This window comes from Schistocerca gregaria, chromosome 5 (genome assembly GCF_023897955.1).
Source record: "Schistocerca gregaria isolate iqSchGreg1 chromosome 5, iqSchGreg1.2, whole genome shotgun sequence".
Taxonomy (NCBI): Eukaryota; Metazoa; Arthropoda; class Insecta; order Orthoptera; family Acrididae; genus Schistocerca; species Schistocerca gregaria.
In genome coordinates, this window is record NC_064924.1 from 205,337,373 (window position 1) to 205,345,128 (window position 7,756).

Consider the following 7,756-nt stretch of genomic DNA (forward strand, 5'->3'; position numbering starts at 1 on the left):
AGTAGTGAATTAGTGTGCATCGGTTGTAGGACCTGAAACAGAGTCCTGAATCTGAGTCATGTGCTATCAGGAGTGATGAATTCAGCGCCAGTAGTTTACTACAGCCATGGCTTTAACAGCCGTGCGCCTGTGCCGCCCACAAAAAAGAACTGTCAGAAAATTTTTAGCAATCAAAGGAATGAACAAAGGCGTTTGTTGACTTAAAGGGAAACTAGTGCGAGGGAAATCGCTACTAACTGATCTATTCTAAACGACAGTGTCATTTACTTTGTGCCAGACATGTGACAGACGTTTTCCAGCGGAGGTGCTACAGCGACTTTGTAGCAAACAGTGGTCCCTTGCAAGTCACTTGATTTTGTGTCATGAAACCTGTCACAATGGATGATCTAACATCTGTCACAGTTGTTAAGTAGTGCAGAAGGTGTCGTCTCCTATTGTCACATCTAGGAAAGTGTGTGATAAAACTGCAATCATGACTGTAGAGCGTGACACTGACGTTTCCTGTGACTTCAGACGTAATTTTAATATGATTATTTAAAAAGTGACTTTAGCACACAACAGTAAATATGAATAACGGGATCCTTGAAGCGGGCGCCTATTATTTCAGTAGTACCTGGGAACGATGGACACTGTACGGAAGAGTTGCAGTTCTGACGAGCGCGTGCGTGAGTGAAATGAATTAACGGTGACGATCGAAAAATTAATTGGAAATTTGGAGTGGCTCTGATTTAAACTAACAGGCAAATGTAGAAAAATGACGGTGATGTATGGATTATTTTGATGTTTTCAATTTCAATACCCATTGTACTTGCTGGTTCCCCTATAGTAAGCCCCAAACTGTGAACGTCAGGACAACAGAGTCTAAAATGACACTATAATTTCTCTTGAGAGCCTAGAATCAAAATCCGGCACCCTGATGGTTCAACTGCTACTTTATTTCCTAAGATACTCACGCTAAAAATAACATGTTTGTCACGTATGGCACAAACCAATAGAGTTCTGTTCTGATTCCAACATATTTTAGTTTTTGTTAACTTGATGCAGGTTTGGCCAAAGATTCCATTCTTTAACGCCAAATCTTGAAAGCTCCTGCTTTCACGGAGATCGAGTGGCTCCTTTAAATACAAATCCTTACTTGAACATGGCTCATTTCCTTCTTGCAATTTCATGAATAACATAACCAACTACTGTCCACGGCAATCTGAGGCCCTGACAGTGGTACTGAAGGTCTATGGAATAAACACGGTGCCAAGAAAGGATTGACTTTTGTATCAAATGCCTATGAGCCATGCATGGCTCTCGCTCGTGCCATCTGTTATTTTGCATGCTGTTTTTTTTTCTTGTTGCCACCCCGTTATGTCACTTTTAATTTCTGTTGTCACTGTGTTGCTGCTTTGTCTGCCCGCCAGCGGCGCCTATCGATATAGCCGTCATGTGTTAACATTCCAGCACTGCTGTTATTTCTTGATTGTGGTCTATGGTGGAGTGAGTTGGAACGTGCCAGTAGGACAGTTCGGACCTGACAGTCGTAGAGTTGGAATGCGTTACTAGTTCAGTCGGGTTGGAACAGCAGTGAAGCCTGGATGTCCATGGCTCACCCGACCATTGCCGCCACGCATAAATTGATCTGGGGACGGTCTTGGTGGATCGTCGGTCGGTAGTCCTACTGGACGACGTGAATTGGCTCTCGGATCGTTTATGGGTTGGCTGTGTGCGTATACCGACTCCCGATTTGTCTTTGTGATTGCACAGCCACTGCTAAGTGTCGTTAAAGTCATCGTGCAAGTCAAACTGTGTGTGTAGTTGTTGTTTTTGCACTGACAACTTGATTTAAATGTTGTCGTTGTAATGTCAGTGAGTAGGTCGGTTGGAGCGGATCAGCAAGCAAGTCTCTACGTGGCGCAGCTGGCCGGGCCCGCTGGCAGTCTCTTTGCAGTGTTGGACCGTGTGGGGGCTTTTCCAAGGTTTGTGGATCACCGACCCAGAACATGAAAGTTGAGTTGTGATTTAATTAGTTAAGCCACTTTTGTTCACGTTCTCCTCTTGGTTGGTGGTTCCCTGTTGGCATTATTCCTGGGAGCAACAACGAGTGTTCGAGTTAGTGCAGATTTAGTCCCTGTGTGGTGGAATTAACTATATTTGTCAGTTTGAAATTCAAGTGCACCAGCTGAATTTTCTGCCTCGTGGCTGTTAGTGTTCCGGTTACGTGCCCTGGTCGCTGATAGTTATCAAGTATTACATTCTTTCAAGATAAAGCTGTGAGCCTTTTGCCTGTTGAAAATTTATCATAGTTGTCTTGTTCTTAATATAATGGGCCTTCAGCCGCTTTAAAATTTGGGATATTCACTTATCAACTTCTTCTTGGTCATAAAGCATGGGTCTCCAGGCTATGGAAAGGTTATTATAGTTAACTGTTGTTTTAAATGTATCGGCCTTACGCCGCTTTTAAAAAGCTTAATCTATCTATTTAATGCTAAATCCTAGGGCCTTCTGCCTCAAAAAAAGTTATAGCAGTTGTATTTAATTCATGGGCCTTCAGCCGTTTTAGAATTAAAGACGTTTTCTGTCGATAGTCAAGCTTAGAATATGCGCTTTAATGTTTGGACAACTAAATACAGTGTTATGTTTGGAGTGTAACGGAGTAACGGACAACCGCTGATTCTGGCGCCCTTCCACAATTCCTATTTCTTCTCCTGCCTTTGGGTTTAGCAGGGCGCCTAAACCTGCCACTTCAGTTCAGAAAAAAACAGAATGTTAATGAACCAGTTTGATCAGTACATGACAATCTAATTTGCGCCCAGCAGTATCCATCTATAGATAGACAAGTAACATCTTTATTATATGCATCGTTAAACTGTAGGAAGCTGCCATTCGAAAGATATTTCAGTACTCTTCTCTTGCTTCTATTAGACCTTTACTTAAGGTTTGCAGAGAGCAAAAGTCATCAGTCTTCTGACAGGTTTGAAGCGGCCCGCCACGAATTTCTCTCTTGTGTCAACCTCTTGATTTCAGAGTAGCACATGCAACCTACGTCCTCAGTCATCTGCTGGATGTACTCCAATCTCTGTCGTCCTCTACAGATTTTGTCTCTAAAGCTCACTCTAACGGCATGGAAGTCATTCTCCAATGTCTCAACAGATGTCCCTTCTCCATGTCAGTGTTTTTGACGTATTCCTTTCGTCTCCAATTCTGTGCAGAAGCTCTTCATTACTTACCTTATCAGCGTACCTAATTTTCAATATTCGTCTGTAGCACGAAATCTCATGTTCTTCGATTCCCTTCTGCTCCGGTTTCCCAACAGTCCATGTTTCACTACAGTACAATGCTATGCTCCAAACGAACTGCAAACGTGCGTTCTCAGAAATTGCTTCCTCAAATTGAGACTTACGTTTGATACTAGTAGACTTACTTTTTACTTTTCGCCAGAGCTAGTCTCCTTTTGATGACTCCTTGCGTCGTCTGTCATTGGTTACTTTGCTACCTAGGTAACAGAATTAAAGAACTTCATCTACATCATGACCATTAATCCTGATGTTAAATTTCTCGATGTTCTCATTTGTGTTGCTTCTCACTATTGTCGTCGCTCTTCGATTAACTCTGAGTCCATATTGTGTGTCATTAACATGTTCATTCAATTCAACACATCTGCTTCTTCACATTCACTCAGGATAGCAATGTCATCACCGAATCGTGTCATTGATATCGTTTCACTTTAATTTTTAATTCCACTCCTGAAACTTTGTTTTATTTCCATCATTTATTCTTCAATGTACAGATTGAACAGTAGCAGCGAAAAGCTACATCCAAATCTTACACTGTTTTTAAACCGAACACTTCGTTCTTGGTCGTCCGCTCTTGTTATTCCCTCTTGGCTCTTGTAGGTATTGTATGATAGATGTCTCTCCCTATAGCTTACCCACATTTCTCTCGGAATTTCGGACATCTCGCACCATTTTACATTGTCGAACGTTTTTCACAGCTCAACAAATCCTATGAACGTCTTCAATTATCAACCGCAAAGTCAGAATTGCCCCTCTGGTACCTTTACATTTCCTAAAGCCAAACTTAGTGTCGTCTAACACATCCTCAATTTTCTTTTCCATTCTTACGTATATCATTCTTGTCAGCAATTTGGAAGCATGAGCTGTTAAGCTGATTGGTATTTTTCCAAAAGTCATTTGTTATGTCGTCAGATTGATCCATTCTATACACCAACGTAAGTAGTCGTTTTGTTGCTACTTCCACACTCATTTTAAAAATTCTGTTGGATCTTAAGTTCTCGAAATAGTTTTTAAGTTTTGATTACAATACAAAATTGGATTCCCTACCTGTCCTAAATCGACTCTTGTTTCTTCTTCTATCACAATAGACAAATCTTCTCCCTCATTGACACCTTCGATTTGCACTGTTTTCACCTATTCGCTGTCCTTTCTGCATTTGACAGTGGATTTCCCGTTGCAGCTTAATGTTACCACACTTGCTTTTAATTTCATATAATGTTGTTTTGTCTTTCCTATATGCTGAGTGTCATTTCAACAATCATTTATCGTTAGATTTCTTCACATTTTCATGGGGCCATCTCGTCTTAGCTTCCCTGCCCTTCCTATTTTATTTCATTCGTCTCCCACTTGTATTTCACTATACCTGAATTTCCGTTAGTATTTTTGTGCTTCTTTCTTTTATCGATGAACTGCAGTATTTCTTTTGTTGACCATGGTTTCTTCGCAGTTGTCTTCTCTGTGCGTATATTTTCCTTTCCATCTTCTGTGATTGCCCTTTTTAGAGATGTCCACTCCTCTTCAACTCTACTGCCTACTGGGCTTTTTCCTTACTGCTGTATGTACAACCTCAGAGAACTTGAAGCATATCTCCTCATTCCTTAGGGCTTCCGTATCCCACCTCTTTTCGTATTGATTCCTCCTGACTAATCCTTTAAACTTCAACCCACTCGTTATCACTACTATAACCTGAGTATCCGCCCCAGTAGCTGAACGGTCAGCGTGTTGGCGGGCCACGCACTGGGGGCCAGTTTCGATTCTCGGCTGGGGTGGGAGATCTTGTGCCCTCAGGGTCTGGGTGTTGTGCTGTTCTCATCATCGTTTAATCCTCACTGTCGACGCACAAGTCGCCCAGTGCTGCGTCACACTCAATAAGACGGCCGAAATTCCTGCCTCGGATCTCCTGGCCACTGACGCCATACAATCTTTTTATTTTTGTAACCTGAGTCTATATCTGCTTCTTGGTACGCCTTACAATCCAGTGTGTGATTTCGGAATTTTTGTCTGACCATGATGCAGTCTAACTGAACTTATCCGACCATTCCCTAGTATTCCTCCTCCTCTTGTGATTGTTGAACAGAGTATTCGCTGTTACTAGCTGAAACTCAATTAGTCTTTCTCCTCTCTCATTCCTTGTCCCAAGCTCGTATTCTCCCGTAAACGTTTCTTCTACTCCTTCCCCTAAAACTGTACTCCAGTTCGCCATTGACTATTAGGTTTATGTGAGGAGAGCATAAGCAGGCATTAATACTGGCCTTTCAGTTCTCATTCTTTTTGGAACTGGTAAATCGGGTATCCTAAAATTATGTTTCACTTTCTTCGTTAATCTGTGTAGCATAGAGTGAGGTCACTGTCTAGTAACCTAATTAAGTAAGTTATTTCAAAAGGAAGTTGCTTGAATTTACCATGGCAAATGATACTATATGATGCCTATTATCTTATTTCTGCAGAACGCACCTGAAACTTTTCATTCGGAATTAATTCATTCCTGCCTCAGTTCTGTATGTTAGACAAACCTAAGCAATCCACAATAACAAGTAGATTTCAGGACGGAAGCTGCAGTGCTGAGCAGCGTAGTAGTCTTTGGTCGTTTAGTATGGTAGTTGTCTACTTACATAGTAGAATGTAGCACATACTTACTTTACGGTGATAGTGGCGACCCGCTGTAACGAGTCATCAAAACCGTTAACTGTCATCTTGAGCTATAAAAACTCAGTAGCTCAAGGCGATTGAACCAAGCTGGTTCCAAGGCGAACCCATTTAGAAACATGCCATATCACAAGTGATTTACATGTCTTGTATGGATATGAGGTTAAGTAAAGGGTCACACAGGCACAAATCATTCTGAAATCTATTTGTGCTGGATAGGGCGGAACATCATCTTGAAGATGTAGACTGCATATGGTTTGCTACAACCAACAAACCTGATGCAGTGCATGATGGAAACGGTTTATAGTTCGTGTTCTTAGTAACATTTCCCACAGTCAAATATTCACACCAACTACCCTGAATGGTGCCTTATTATTAGGGGGAATCATTGCCTCACGTGTTTCTCGAAATTACCGCACAAGTCCACTATGTAAACCAACGTTAACTGCGACTCACCAGTCCATTCCAATAGGTCTTCTTCATCGTGCATTGCAACAAGAAACGTTACAATGACGATATGATATCTTTCCTAATTTCATTCATTTTTCGTGCTAACATTTCTTCGAACCTTTTCCCCAATTAATTTCATTCGCTCTAGGCTAACTGTCGCTGTTTTAATGGTTGATTAATTTTTCAGAGGTGCTGTTCGCAGGAAGGGCGGTATTACTATTATACAATTTTTTAAGTATAAATTTTTTCCAGCATTCAGTTAACGACAGCCAAACGACCCAGAATGGACTTCTGGGTTTTATGAATAAAACGCTATCACAGTAAATTGAAGTTGACACAGTTATTGAAGTTGACACATTTAATGTCCATCTACTGGTACATTGCTAGCAGTACACTTGTTTTTAGCCTTTCCTTTTCACGCTAGTAGTGGATTACCAATCACTTATTTTCATAAACTGTTTACAACAACACATGTGACATGATCGCTGCGCGACGTTACATTATTTTTATGCTCATTCATTGGCTATTTTTCAGGATGTACAAGGCTTGATTTAGGAAGTGGCTGAAAATTAAATTCTTAAGAAACGAGCTTATCTGTGTGTTCGTTCTGTAATCTGGTTTCACCACAGGCGGTTAGTCACATAGGCTCTAGAGAAGGGAAATGACGGTCACAAAAGTTCGTGGAAGTGGTTGGAGTTAGTCCCTGCTAAACGCTTTGGCAGTGGATGAAGCTTCCGCCTTTGAAGGCAACTGCCGCTAAGCCACTACAAGCCCATAGAGTATAATTCTGATAGACACATGCCTCTATGCCTGTATTCCCATCTCAGAATAGGACTCCAGAGCAATACTCAGCCTGCATGACAAAATTCATTTCCCTTTACTCCAAATCCTGTTATCACATTAAGTGAGTCTTGCCCACCACCGTGGCTGGGCGCGAAAGGCTAGACCAGTCAGTGGAAGATGGCTAGCAGCCGGTACTAGCCTCTTGCATGATAAGATGAGTTCTGTACGACAAGGATGATAAATTTCAGCAGGGTTTTCCTGTATTCACGTATTTTGATATTCGCGCGGTTTACAAGTGTCAGTGGCTTGGTGTCCGCTCCTTCATGTAGAATTTCTCAACGATTTGACTGTTGGTGTTCGATAGAGGAAAATTTTAGCAATTGTCTTCCTGCCACAGAGGGAAAGAGACTTGCGGTTATGCCGCAGAGGGAAAGAGACTCATAATCCTCACACCTACTTGGGCGCACGTATGCCGAGTGTTGAGTATGTGTTGCAGCGTTGAACATATTACAATATGCAGAATCTGCTGCGTACATTGAGTTGCCTCATTAATTATATTATTTTGTGGTTCTGGCTCCCCCCCCCCCCCCCTCCCC